Source organism: Caretta caretta, chromosome 6 (assembly GCF_965140235.1).
Source record: "Caretta caretta isolate rCarCar2 chromosome 6, rCarCar1.hap1, whole genome shotgun sequence".
NCBI lineage: Eukaryota > Metazoa > Chordata > Testudines > Cheloniidae > Caretta > Caretta caretta.
This window is the reverse complement of record NC_134211.1, coordinates 21107546-21120235: the sequence shown is the minus strand read 5'-3', so window position 1 is coordinate 21120235 and position 12690 is coordinate 21107546. Positions and strand designations below refer to the sequence as shown.

At 44.0% G+C, this 12690-nt stretch overlaps 1 long non-coding RNA gene across 1 annotated transcript; it reads left to right on the top strand.

Annotated features, from left to right (window-relative positions):
- Positions 1 to 3159: 3159 nt before the first annotated feature.
- Positions 3160 to 12660, top strand: LOC125638805 (uncharacterized). The gene is made up of 5 exons (XR_007357293.2): positions 3160 to 3410; positions 5220 to 5478; positions 6616 to 6840; positions 9008 to 9065; positions 11687 to 12660. It is a non-coding gene; the product is annotated as an uncharacterized LOC125638805 (long non-coding RNA).
- Positions 12661 to 12690: the final 30 nt, after the last annotated feature.

Genomic DNA, 12690 nt, shown 5'->3' with positions numbered 1-12690 from the left:
GAACACTTGTGTACCTACATAGGGACAGACATGTTCTGAAATATGTCGGGTAATGTGTGTTTGGAGTTCAGAAACAGAATGTCAAACCTTCCATCGCACTGGTGAGATGAAAAACTAACACAGTCTGTATCTTTTGAGTGTGGAATAGGTGTATAGCATGTTTCAGTTCATTCCAGTAATCAAAACAACACAGTAATTCGAGTTCTAAGCATCTGAGGGCATGTTTCTATTTCTAAAATACAACATGCAGGTTTTTCAAGAACACCCTCCTCCCCCCATTCTTATCTCTTTAAGCTGTGTGGAAAGAGTGATGTTTACACTGGGAAAGCACAGATTTAATTAATCCAGTGGTCTCTCTTATTTTAGGGGTGGGTTTTAGAAAAAAAACCCTCTAAGTGTTCAGTGCACAACCCATTACAGGCTATGGAAGTAATTATCATTCTGGGATAATGGGTGCATCGCCACTGATTTCATTGGGGTTGCTCCCACATAGTAGAGAAGAATTTGGCGCTGGCTCTGTGTGCTACTGAGTAGATATTAAATTATCTGCACTAAAGAATAAATATCCCAAACCTGTAAGAAACTCCCCTGCCTGTGTCCACAAAGTGCTCCTTGCAGAATCAGGGCCTTAGCAGGCAGTCATGTGTTTGCAAGAACTTGAATCTCCCGCACATCTTGTATTATTGTTGCACGTAGTCAGCATTTGTGTTAGGCTGTTGTCATTACACAGAAGTGAATTTAAATGTAAACAGGACACCTGAGTTCTTGAATACAGTTCTGAATCCCCAAAAAATTTAAAAGGGAAAAAGGCTAGAGGCTAACATGAGCACATCAGGTTGTCTTTCTAGGACACCAAGTCTATTTGAAAAGAGTCATCAAACTGATGCACGGGACAGCAGAAATAATCAATATTTACCCTTGAAAGCTAAGATGGTGGGTTCGAGGTTTTTTTAGGCAAACCTCATCCGCCCAGAATCTTCACAAAAGGAGAACTTTTCACTTCAGCTTAGTTTACTCAGAAACACACTACAGGAAGAGATCGAGCAACACTAAATTAAATGCAGAAATCTTATTGGATAGGGGACCTGTAGATATCACAGAGATTTCGCTACAGCATAGTCGCTTACCTGCTTCATAATCATTCTTATTTTTCAAGTGGAGTTTGGAATTCTATGGTGGAAGGATGTGGTTGAGACGATACTAACCTGAAACTAGAACAGACACAAAATCAAAACACTTTAATAGAAAGAATTAAACAACTAGAAGCAACCTGAATTATAGGCTGTCATCGGCTGCTCAGTGCCTACCACAACGGGGCCTGATCTTTGACTGGGTTTTTAGGACTAACAAAAATGGTGAGTGAGCAATATGTGACAGATATTTAAGTTCTTTGGAGTAGAGATTGTGTCTAATGCTTTTGTAGAGGATCTAGCACAATGGGGCATCAATATTATTGCAACAGTTTTTATAGTTCTTTGAAACAGCAATTTTTACAAAGATACTGTTGATCACGCTTTTGCGGCACATGAACTGAAACACGTTTAGTGCAGATGCTCACAAAATCTTGGGCCTCAGACCTTCAAGGGCAGTTCTTCTCTGAAAAGTGAGCCTGTAAAGATCCCATTGGAGGGTTCCATGTTTACTGTCTCGTCAGTGACTCCAGATCCTGAGTTTACCGGATTTTCCAGCTACCAGTCCTGCAAATTCAACCTGGACTTTGATACTCAAATACTGTTGATGAATGAAGATACAACATAGCCCTTTATGCTAGAGATCTGCGCTTCCGCTGGCTCAGAGATTAACACGGGAGCATTCCTAGGATGATCTCTACATACCAGCACTTTGTAGAGGAGTTTGCACCTGCTATGGATCTGGCACCCTATTTACAGAGTGATACACACTGTCAAAGCCTCAGTGAGCCAGTCAGACACCTCCTTTCATAATGCCCTTCTCTATAACTATAGCTAAGATGCAGCACCCCAGAGCAGTGCACAGGATTTCCACAGCCTGACCCACTTTTTTTGTGGTACCTACTCTACATGTGCTGTGCTGAATGTAATTGTAATGCCTTGTAAGAGCTGAATCAGAAATAGATGCAGGAAAATCCTTCCCAAACATAAGAGTAAGCGCTTTAATAAAACCGGATGGTTATTTTCTGCTTTTGGGGGCAGACCTAATGGTGATCAAAGGAAGCATTTCATCAGCTGTTGGGCGTGTAAGGAATAAAGATAGTTAACACTCCTAAAAATATATGTAAGTATGTATGTTATGGGCCATGGCCTAAGTTTTCCAGAAGTGACTTTGCATGCCCAACGTGAGGCAACTTGAAGGGGTCTGGGTTTCAGAGGGCAGACGCTCAGGACTTTCTGAATTTCAGACCCTTCTACAAAGCGTCTTAAGTTTGGCACCCCAAAAGTCACCAGTTGCTTCTGAAAAATATAGGCCTGTGGTTTTATACAAGAAGGACCTGAGCGAAAAAGTTAGGATCCACACTTTGCTCTGTATCAGCACCCTGTCTACTTTAAACTAACAACTAGACAAGGGCCTGCACTAAACCCCTGGATTTGAATGTCTTCTACCTCAGTATTATGCTCTTCTTAATACCATGCTATCTCAATGCTTTAAATATGCCATGTGTATTAAACAAAAATCACCATCTATACCTCTCTTTAGGGACCCGATCTGGGATAGCGACCTCAATGAGCTTCCAATCTGGCCCAACAGCCCCATCTGATCCTCCCTTGACAGGCAGGACTCCCATGCTTTACCTGGGATGTTTCCCATATCTCTGCCCCAATGAAGGCCACGTTAACTACTTGCCCAGGAGCAGAAAGACCCCACCTAATTAGCACACTCATTTGCACAGCTGAAAAACAAGCAGTAAATATGCACAGCTATAGAGAAGGACGGACAGGCTTGTAGGTAAGGTACTGGGCTGGGTCTCAGAAGATCTGAGTGCAGTAGCAGAGCCAAGGACAGATTTCCCAAGTGGGCTTAGGCGAGTCACCTAATTTCTCTGTGCCTCAATTTCTCCCACTTGTGAGACAGCTAGCTAGCTAATGAGGCTTTCAGACACCATTGTGACAAGCACCATAGAAAAGTCTTCAGATGATGTAATAGTCCCTAACATTTGCTTCTACTTCTATCTTTCTAGACTGATAAATAGAAGTGGCTTTTTGGAGACCGCAGTTCACTTGCAGTAAATTGATCAGCTTCATACTCATTCTGCAGTTACATGGACAGCACAGCCAGGAACTAGGTTCTATTATTCCTCTATGGGTTGCGTTTAGCCCTCGGGCACCATACTGTGCACTCCTGCAATATTGGATGGAGCTTTTACTGGGAATTTAATTGTGTACAGAAACCCTACCCTGGACTGACAGACAGTCACACAGAGCAGAACACAACAGGTAGTTTAACCACTTTAACCATCACTTTCTAGCTATATTTCCTGCTTTCCCTTATTAAATAACTTGTTCAAGAACTGCTAGTGGGAAGGGAGAAAAACCTCATAAGTTCACCAACAGGTGGAGTCTTTAAATCAAGATGGGATCTCTTTCTAGAAGAGATACTCAAGTTCAATGAGTAGTTGTTGTGCTTGAAAGTCTATGCAAGATTTCAGATTATATTATCACCACAGTAGTCCTTGCTAGTCTAAAATCTATCAAGTTATAGTCTAGTGATCTCAACTTGTTTATTCACAGACTGCTGTGACTACTACAAGCTATGGGGGTTTTCCACTAAAGCCTGTCTATATTACTAGTGTTAGCCTTGTTCAGATAGAAATGAGACAAGATGAGTGGTGCTAAATGTAACTGACTAGTCATCACAGAACAGGGCAAACTATGTTCAGCATTGTGTCAGCTACTCACGATTAAATTTTGGGTTGCTGAAACAGAACTTGTCTTTGTCTACACTGACCAGTCAGTACCATGCCAGCTAACACGACTCTTACCAATTGTCTTTAAATGCAGTAGGATTTTCCTAATATACAGAAGCCCTAAAGCTAGCTGTGCCCTGAAAAGTTGGAAGTTCAGTACTTTTATAATTAAGTTTACAAACGAATTCACAATAATGAAATACTTAACACCTGGGCTGGAAGTGTAGAACAAGAGGCTTTGCTTAAGTTCATGCTAGAAATTTAACAAAATGAACTGAATTCACTTTGTCTTGAGCTGTAGGCCTTTCCCAGTGCAGCTCAAGCTATTAACTACTTTTTTCTAACTAGCAATAGCAGTTAGACCAGGAGGGCTTCCTCCAGGAATGATCTAGTAAATGAAAGCATTAAGTTAATAATGGCTTGAGCAAGTCAGATCATTATGGAGAAAGCCTACAGCACCAAGCACTGCTAACTTGATTTTTTATTGTCAGCGTGGCTTTAAGAAAACCCCCTTTGGTTCCAGTCAGTGTTAAGCATGGCCTTGACAAATGGCTGTTCTTCTCCATTAGGCATAACTTCAAGAGGCAAAAAAAAATTAAAATCCACAGTTGAATAATTGTTTGTTTGCCAGACAAACAAAGCCACCCCTATCATCCTCTGGGGATTATTGAGTTACCCCAACCAAGTTACTGCTGAAGGAGATTCACATCAACATCAGACACTGTGATGGGCACAAGAAATGTGAGGAGGGAGGGGGAAATCACCAGGTCAGTAGCAAAAGGGAATGTCTCAAGATGCACAAGAGCAGGGCTTGATAGTTACAGAGAAGCTCTGGAAGGCAGGTGGCTGGGGGAGGCCAGAGTTCCAATCCTATTTATGGGATAGACTCACTGTTGATTTCCTTGGAAAGAGTTCTGCCCATCATTTAGTCACGTTAATAATAGTTTAGAATGCCCTTTGCCCCACCCCCACAAACACCTTCCCAGTAGACAGAAAGCCCACCCTGTACCTGGGAATTGGTCCTGCTTCGAGCAGGGGGTTGGACTAGATGACCTTCTGGGGTCCCTTCCAACCCTTATATTCTATGATTCTACCACCTCAGCCCTCCACCAATGCCGACTCAACTAGATAGGCTATGCAGCATGCCCAGAAGGACAGCTAATTCAGATCTTGATCCAGGGCAGATCATTCCAAAGGAAAGTGACCCTCCAGAGAATTTGCTGTCAGCAGTGCCCTCCTTTCTGCTTAAAATGTTTTATAACTTCCTTTCTTCCCTCCCTTCAAAATCCTCTCCTAGGCTGAAGTTTCTAATGCTTGTTCTGTACTTTTTATTACTTAGGAAAACGTGCATGAGCCAAGCATGAAAAGATGGAGCATTGGGGCCCAAAGCACCAATGATCTCTCTCTGGAAGGACCCCCATGGAGCTCACTTGAAATCAATGGGGGGTCTACATGCATCCTTGCTTGATCAGGAAGTTACATTGGATACATCTTTCTTCTATGCTTTAAAAATATAGTGTTCAGATCTCTCAAAAAAAACAGCTATTGGATCATGTCCAAATATAAACCCATCACAACAACTAGGGAAAACACAACAGGTAATATATTGGAAGGGGAGCACACTGAGGCCAAGAGAATATCGTCTCCATTTCTAGCTGCACTATTCATAACTGAAGCCAGGTATCATGTTGCTATATTAGTCCGTGGTATTGATTTGTTCTTAATACAGTGAAATGCCCCTGTAATGAACTCTGCTGTGCCCTTAATAATTTCATATCAAAAGATGTTATGTGCCTTGCTCATAACAGGGTAACTGCAGCTCCCAAAATAGCAAACCTCATAATAAAGTGTTATGGAGGAGCCTGGATTTCAATATAAAAAGGACTTGGCAGTACTCAAGGGCTTTCTGGAAACAAATGCATACTTAAGAGTTGTATTAAAGTCATGTCAGTGACCAAATTACACCAGCACCAGGAGACGCTACTTCAGGCAGTGACTGAGCCCTGGGTCCCTGAGACACTTGTAGACAGATGCTGTACAGATTGGATTTAGTCCCATGGCACGGCCAGGACCAGCTGACAAGAAAGCAGCTGAGTTGCCCAGCTTCTGACAGCTGCTGACTCGGGAAGGGTGGCGTGCAGAGGAGGGCTGTAGTAACTGGAAAGAAATCATAAAAAGAGACCCAGAATTTAAGGTGCAGCATGGTTGTGAATTGATCCGAGAGGTGGCATGCTTGAAGCATAGGAGACGGGAACCCCTGCATTCTAAAGCTGGCTCTGTCACCGATTGATAATGTTGCCTCAGGCATGTCACTTTACCTATCTCTGCATCAGCTTTTCCAGTCTGTGGAGGGACTACATCCATTTGCCTCCCTCCCCGGAGATGTCGGGAGATTTGTTATTCAGTGTTCGTGGGGGGGCCAGATTTCCAAGAGCTCATCATTCACAATTAGGGCCTGACAGTCAAGAGATCTCCGCTCCCGTGGAGGCGCATAAATCAGGGCCAGGCGTTCTGGGCACTGAGTGCTATTGGAGCTCCCATTGTGATGCTCGTGGCCAGACGGTCAAGAAAGCACAGCCCCCAATGTGCTTTATCCTTGCAAAAAGTGGGCCCATCATGCTCTGAAGCACTACACACTGCTAAGATATTATTAAAAGTTCCTAGATTGGTCTAAGAACTGCTTCAATACTGCAGTTGCCGATGTTGCCTCACTTTACGTTTCTCCTTTTATACAGCAATAGCCTGCACATGGGCCTTGTACCAGAGAAATATTGACGCTGGCAGTGGAAAACAGACCGAGAACAGCAGCGGAGTCAGCCGTGAAGTTCTGTGGAGCAGGAATGGAGCAAAAGGGAAGAGAATTAATAGTTGGCATCCTATAAACCACAAAGGTGGAAGGAAGCTAAAGATGAACCACGTTTAATGTATGACCTGCCCTCAAGACAAGCTGCTCACAGGCGGTGTGTTAATTACCAGGACATCTACCCACGAACACACAAGAAACAATAGGGCAAGACTTGCAACTGCTAAGAGAACAAATTCCCTGTTTTAAATAGGTTTCAGAGTAGCAGCCATGTTAGTCTGTAGCCGCAAAAAGAAAAGGAGGACTTGTGGCACCTTAGAGACTAACAAATTTATTTGAGCATAAGCTATTGTGAGCTACAGCTCACTTCATCGGATGCTGTAGCTCACGAAAGCTTATGCTCAAATACATTTGTTAGTCTCTAAGGTGCCACAAGTACTCCTTTTCTGTTTTAAATAGTTAAGAAGTGAGGCACTAGGGGATTTAGGGCCTGATCTAAAGCTCGCTGGTGTCAGTGGGAATCTTTCCATGGACTTCATGGGCCTTTGGATCAGGCCCTTAGAAGTGAACACTAATAAAGAGGAAGTCAGAGTTCCCCCGATACACGAACAGCCCTCTCCTCACTCTGCCAACGGTGTTGCCAGCAGGGGTCACTGATCTCTGGCAAGGTCTGCACACCCACTTGTCAGTTTCACTCACTTGTTGTCAGCAAGTGCATTTTCCAGACGCGCTAACATAGTAAGGGAATCAATGTGTCAGCCCCTTATGAAAGAACAGCGCGATAAGCAACACAGGTTCATAAAGAACAGATTGTACCAGACAAACCTGATTGCCTACTTCGACAAAATTGCAGATTTAGCTGACAAAGGGAAAGAAGAGAATTTAATATAGCTAGATGAAGACAGGCTTTAGGCAGAGTCCCTAGTGGAAAAATAGCAGATTGGGATGAGATGTCTTCTAATCAGAAGACATTGGAGAGTTTCCTGTTATCCAGTGCTGTAGAGAGAAATAGTCATATAAACAAACAAGTTACTAAGAAGATCCAAGTACATGTTTCAACACTTCCATGGGAGAGACTGGCTGCAAAGTCATCACATAGCTGAACCGTGGAGGAAAGTTTCTAGACCCCCATCCCCGTCTCTAAAGAGAGGGCTTAAAGGCACTTACCTTATACCAGAGATGTTTAGAGAGTCACTGGAAAGATTCACTTCTTCCCCTACGCTGCTCTTGGGGTGGAAGACAGAATTAGCACCTATCCAGAGAATAATAAAATCATCCTCCCAAGGAAAAGCAACACATACTCATTCCCCCTGGTTCTGGGAAGCACCACAGGACATCACAGCAGAAAAGCCCCTTTATGGCCCCATTTCACTGGATGTTCTAATCACACAGGTCGCTTGTGTCACCTCCCAGTCCTACTCTCCCTTTCCTACATCCCCTCTTCTTCTCCCTCCTGCCTCCTCAATGCTCCTTACACACACGCTTCTTCACTCTATTCTTCTCCCAAGCCTTGGCAATGAGCTCAACATAAGCAGGCCCCTCCCTGCCCCAGCGTGGAGCTCATTAGAGCATATGGATAACTTGCTGGGAGAAACTTCCTGTTTGGGAGGGTACTGAAGACAAGCTAATCACCTGAATGTGCCACACCTGGAATATTCTCCTTAGCCTGTTTTCAAGCAGATGAACAGGGAGATCTCTCCTTTCCCCTCGCACCTTTAGATAACAGGAAAGCAGTTAACTTAGACTGTAAGCTGTTGGGGTATGGACTGTCATTTGCTTTACCAGTAGAGTTCCTGAGAAGCAATGAGTCTCAAATGTCAATGCAATTTCCTTTCTTTAACAATTGCATCTGTAACATAATGGATGATGACGGAGTCAGTATCTTCCTCGGAAAAAACTCTAAACTGTTGCTACTCTGTCTCTAGCCTACTTCCTGTTAGATACCTGCAGGACTTCCTGTTAGATACCTGCAGATGACACTTTGCTACAATATGTGTGCACAGCACCTAGCACAATGGGACCCCATCTCAGCTGAGGGCTAGTGCAATAGAAAGAGAAGCACTTTCCAAGGGTGTGTGGAGAATACAGCTTATCTGTGTTCATATACAAATTCCTGAAACCTTCTGCCTATAAAACAAACAGAACTGAGTTATCTCAAAGCAAAACTATATTTGCCACCGAACAAAAATTGAAATACTTGCTGAAACTAGATTTGTTTTCCCGATTGAAATCAATGTAATAGAAATGCTGTTGACATTCAGCATTTTCATGGACATATAACCACTTTGGTGCAATAATTTTTATTATTATTATTTATGTTACAGGAGCACTTTCAGATCCCCAGACGAATAAGAGTTGTGCTCGGCCTTGTGCATACACACGGTAAGAGAAACCTTACAAGCTAAAGGGACAAGCCAAAGGAAATATTCATAGCCCTGTTTGTACAAATGGGAAACAGAGGCACAGAAAGACTAATGACTGGATTTTTCAAAGGGGCCCAGCTGCATCTACAAGTGGGGCCAGATTTTTGGGTGAGCTCAGCTCCCATCTGGGAAAATCTGGCTTTAGATGCTTAAAGTGCTGAACCCTACTCAGCTCCATAGAAAACAGAGGAAGCTGGCAAGTGCTGAGCACATCTGACAATCTGGCCCCTTCTTCTAGGTGCATAAATGGGCACAGAGCTCTTTTGATTTGGCCAAATCTGTGGCAGAGCTGGCAAATGAACTCAAGTCTCCTGACTCCCAGTCCAGTGCTTTAGCCACAGTTAAATAAAAAGTTTTACTGGGGGAGGTTTGTATTTTAAAAATCCAGCTCCATTCTATTTGATTCAGGGTTGTATGATTCTGAAATCTGGATAAATCATTGAACTATTCCTTTTGAGATGATTGTCACATGGATATAGACCTGACAGACCATAAATAAATTAACCCTGAGCCAAACCCCTTCAACATAGCATGAGGTATGAAGCAAAGTAGCACCAGATCAGTCTTGGGCTGGAATATTATTTAAAACTTTCATGAATGGCCTGGGGGATGGGGAGGGAGTAAATGACAATATTGATCACATTTGCGAATCAGACAAAACTAGAAGGGACTGAAAAAAACACAGGAGGATGAATGGAAATGACAGCGTGCCCAGGAGAGACGGACAAGTCTAAATGGGATGCGGTCTGATTCAGCTAAATGTAAAATACTCTGTGACGCACAAGCGTAGACACATATAACAGGAGAGTGCTATCTCAAGAGGAACAATGTGGGAAGCGAAGGGGGGGGGGAAGAGGGGGAGTAGCCTGCAATGTGACACAGGTGAAAAAAAAGATAACAATGCCCTTCTGCGGTATATAACCAGGGTTGGCACCTGTAGGAATAGAGGGGTAAGGATGACTCTTTTTACTACCTTGATTAGCTAGGATTTATTATTTGTACTGCAGTAGTGCCTAGCGGCCTCGGCTTGCCAGGTACTGCACATACACATACAGATAGACACCAGAACTCAAAATAGACAAGACAGGGGAGTCTGTGGCAGGGCCAGGAACTGATCCCAATCTCTTGAGTCCCAGCTCAGTCTCACCCGTAAGACTGTCATTCCTCTCATTGTACGTTTTGGTGTCCCACATTACAGAACAGGCATTAACAACTTAAGAGAATCCAAAGCAAGGGGGTTAAAGGTGTAGAAGATCTGAACTGTGAAGAGGGGCCTAAGTGTGGCTTAAATAGGCAAATTTTGAAGGAAAAGGAGCAGAGAGACATACTAAAGCTAAGCAATAGCTCAGTATCTCTGAGGGCATGTGGTCCACTGCATACAGCATTTTATAATACTGGAAATTCAGAAAATCCACACATACGGCTGTGATTCAGGACCTCTGGATTCCATTGCCTGCTTTGCTTCTGACTTGCTGTGTGGTCTTTGACAAAATTTGGCCTCTTGCTGCCTCAGTTTCCCCATCAGTAAAATGGAAATAATACCTCACATGGGAGTTGTGAGCCTTAATACATGAGTATAAGATTCCCTTCAATGAAAGGGCTTCGGCAAGCAGCTAGGGTAATGTTACCATTACCAGTGTGAAAGGTTTTAATATAAAGATATAGGGCAGGATTACTTGTAGTGCCTCAGAGCAGCCAGAGCCCTGACTTGAAAATTAAACTGGGCCCATCTAGGTTGTAGAGAAAGCAATCTGTGTGCTGTGGAATGACCTGCCAACAAGCTTGGATGTTCTTGGGAGAGGCACTCGGCCTAGACGTCCCTCAGGTAGGGGAGCAGCTGGTGCTTTGTCGCTGCCAATGTGTGAGCTAAAACTAAACAGCTAAAAACAGCTAAAACTCCAGGGGCAGTCAAGTAGAAGAGAGGCCCTCTCCCTGCAGGGAGCAGTGCTTCTTTGAGAACCCGAGCAGGTTTCTATGGTGACCAGTTAGTGGGGAGCCATTTTAGTGGGAACCTTCATTCTGAGCAAATTAGGAAACAAAAATCCAATCTGTAAAAGTTGCTCTTCTGCTTCCACTGCAAACTCCTTCCCCCAGCTTCCTCACGCAGCAGCACGGCAGGTGTGGGTTGCCCCTGCTGATGGGCCAGCCAGAGTAAAGGAAAATTGGGCTGGATGGCAGGAGAGCTGGAGGCGTTGCATGTGTGAGAAGAAGGAGAAGAGCTGATCTGAAAACATCGCTTTCCCCTCTTGCCTCTGCTACTGTATTGTCACAAATCTGTGGCGGCCTGGCACAGCGTGGTTGTCACTCCGCTGCACACCGTGGCCACAAGCATTTCACAACAGCAGCAGGGATTTCACCCAGATCCTCCTCCTGTTTTCAAATCACAGGACTGTGTTCCCCATATTGAAGAAGAATCTCCGTTAGCTGCTACCAGTATATGGCCTAGGACACACAGCTGAGCAGTTCTGAATCAGGACAGCATAGCCAGCCAGTTCATTCAATTAACTCGGGAAGCATTTTGGGGGAAGGAAATAGGCTACACGTTGCATATCTTATTTGTGTACCTCCTTGTCTAAGCAGGGTCAAGGAAGGCCAGTGCTTGGATGGAGACCTTCAAGAACACCAGGTGCTGCAAGAAATAACGTTTGTGAATCAGTCCAGGGCACTCTTCCCTCTTTAGTCAGTACTGAGTAAATGCCCCAGCATGGCACTAAGGGCACTCCCTCCCCGGAAGGCACATTGGGTGAGTCTTGCTTCTCAATTTGTCTCCAAAGTCTCAGCTTGCATTTAAACAAAAAAAAAAAAAAAAAAAAGGGTGCATCTCCAGCTGTTACAATTGCAAAGAAAACCTTCAACACATAACCTAAGTGTAACCGATGCTGCAATATCTGCCGGAGTCTGCAGAGAGCCTGAAACAACAGTGCTGAAGAGCAAGCTGTTCTGTTCACCTCACTGGGTTCTAATTCAGATCCAGTGATGGTACTTTACATACCACCACTGTTAACTATATCACTGCTCTCCAAAACGTGTAACAATAGAGAGGACGTATATTGTGAAGACCTACACAAGCTGCTTCGGTGAGCTGGTGTTTTGGATAGGCCTTTTACAGCACCTGGCCAAACTGAAAGGGGATGCTCGTGGATTTGTTTTCCTGGTGCTGGCTCAGCTGTCCAGAGTTTGGGAAATCCTGCCCCGGGGTATGTTTGCAAGAGTGTTAGCACTTGAGAGGGACCAGCATTTCACACGGGGAAGATAGCTCACTCTCCCGGCCATACAGGAATCTTTCCCTCGGTGCGAATAATAGCGGTTTCTGCTAGCAATGAGTGCTGGAAATGCCGAGCACTGAAAAGCTATTGTCGTTACCACGGAGCAGCAGTTATAAAGAGAGACAGCAACTGATCTTAATAGGCTCAGTGTGTGAACTACTTTCTGTTAATGTAGGCCCTGGTTACGATGCCAGGGGACAGGCGTCCTTTACAGTGAATAAGGTTTTAAACCCCTGTATGCTTAATGGTTGAACAATGATTCACTGAATACATTCATTGGGCACCAGCCATCCCTGCTGTTCATGATTATACCTTGTT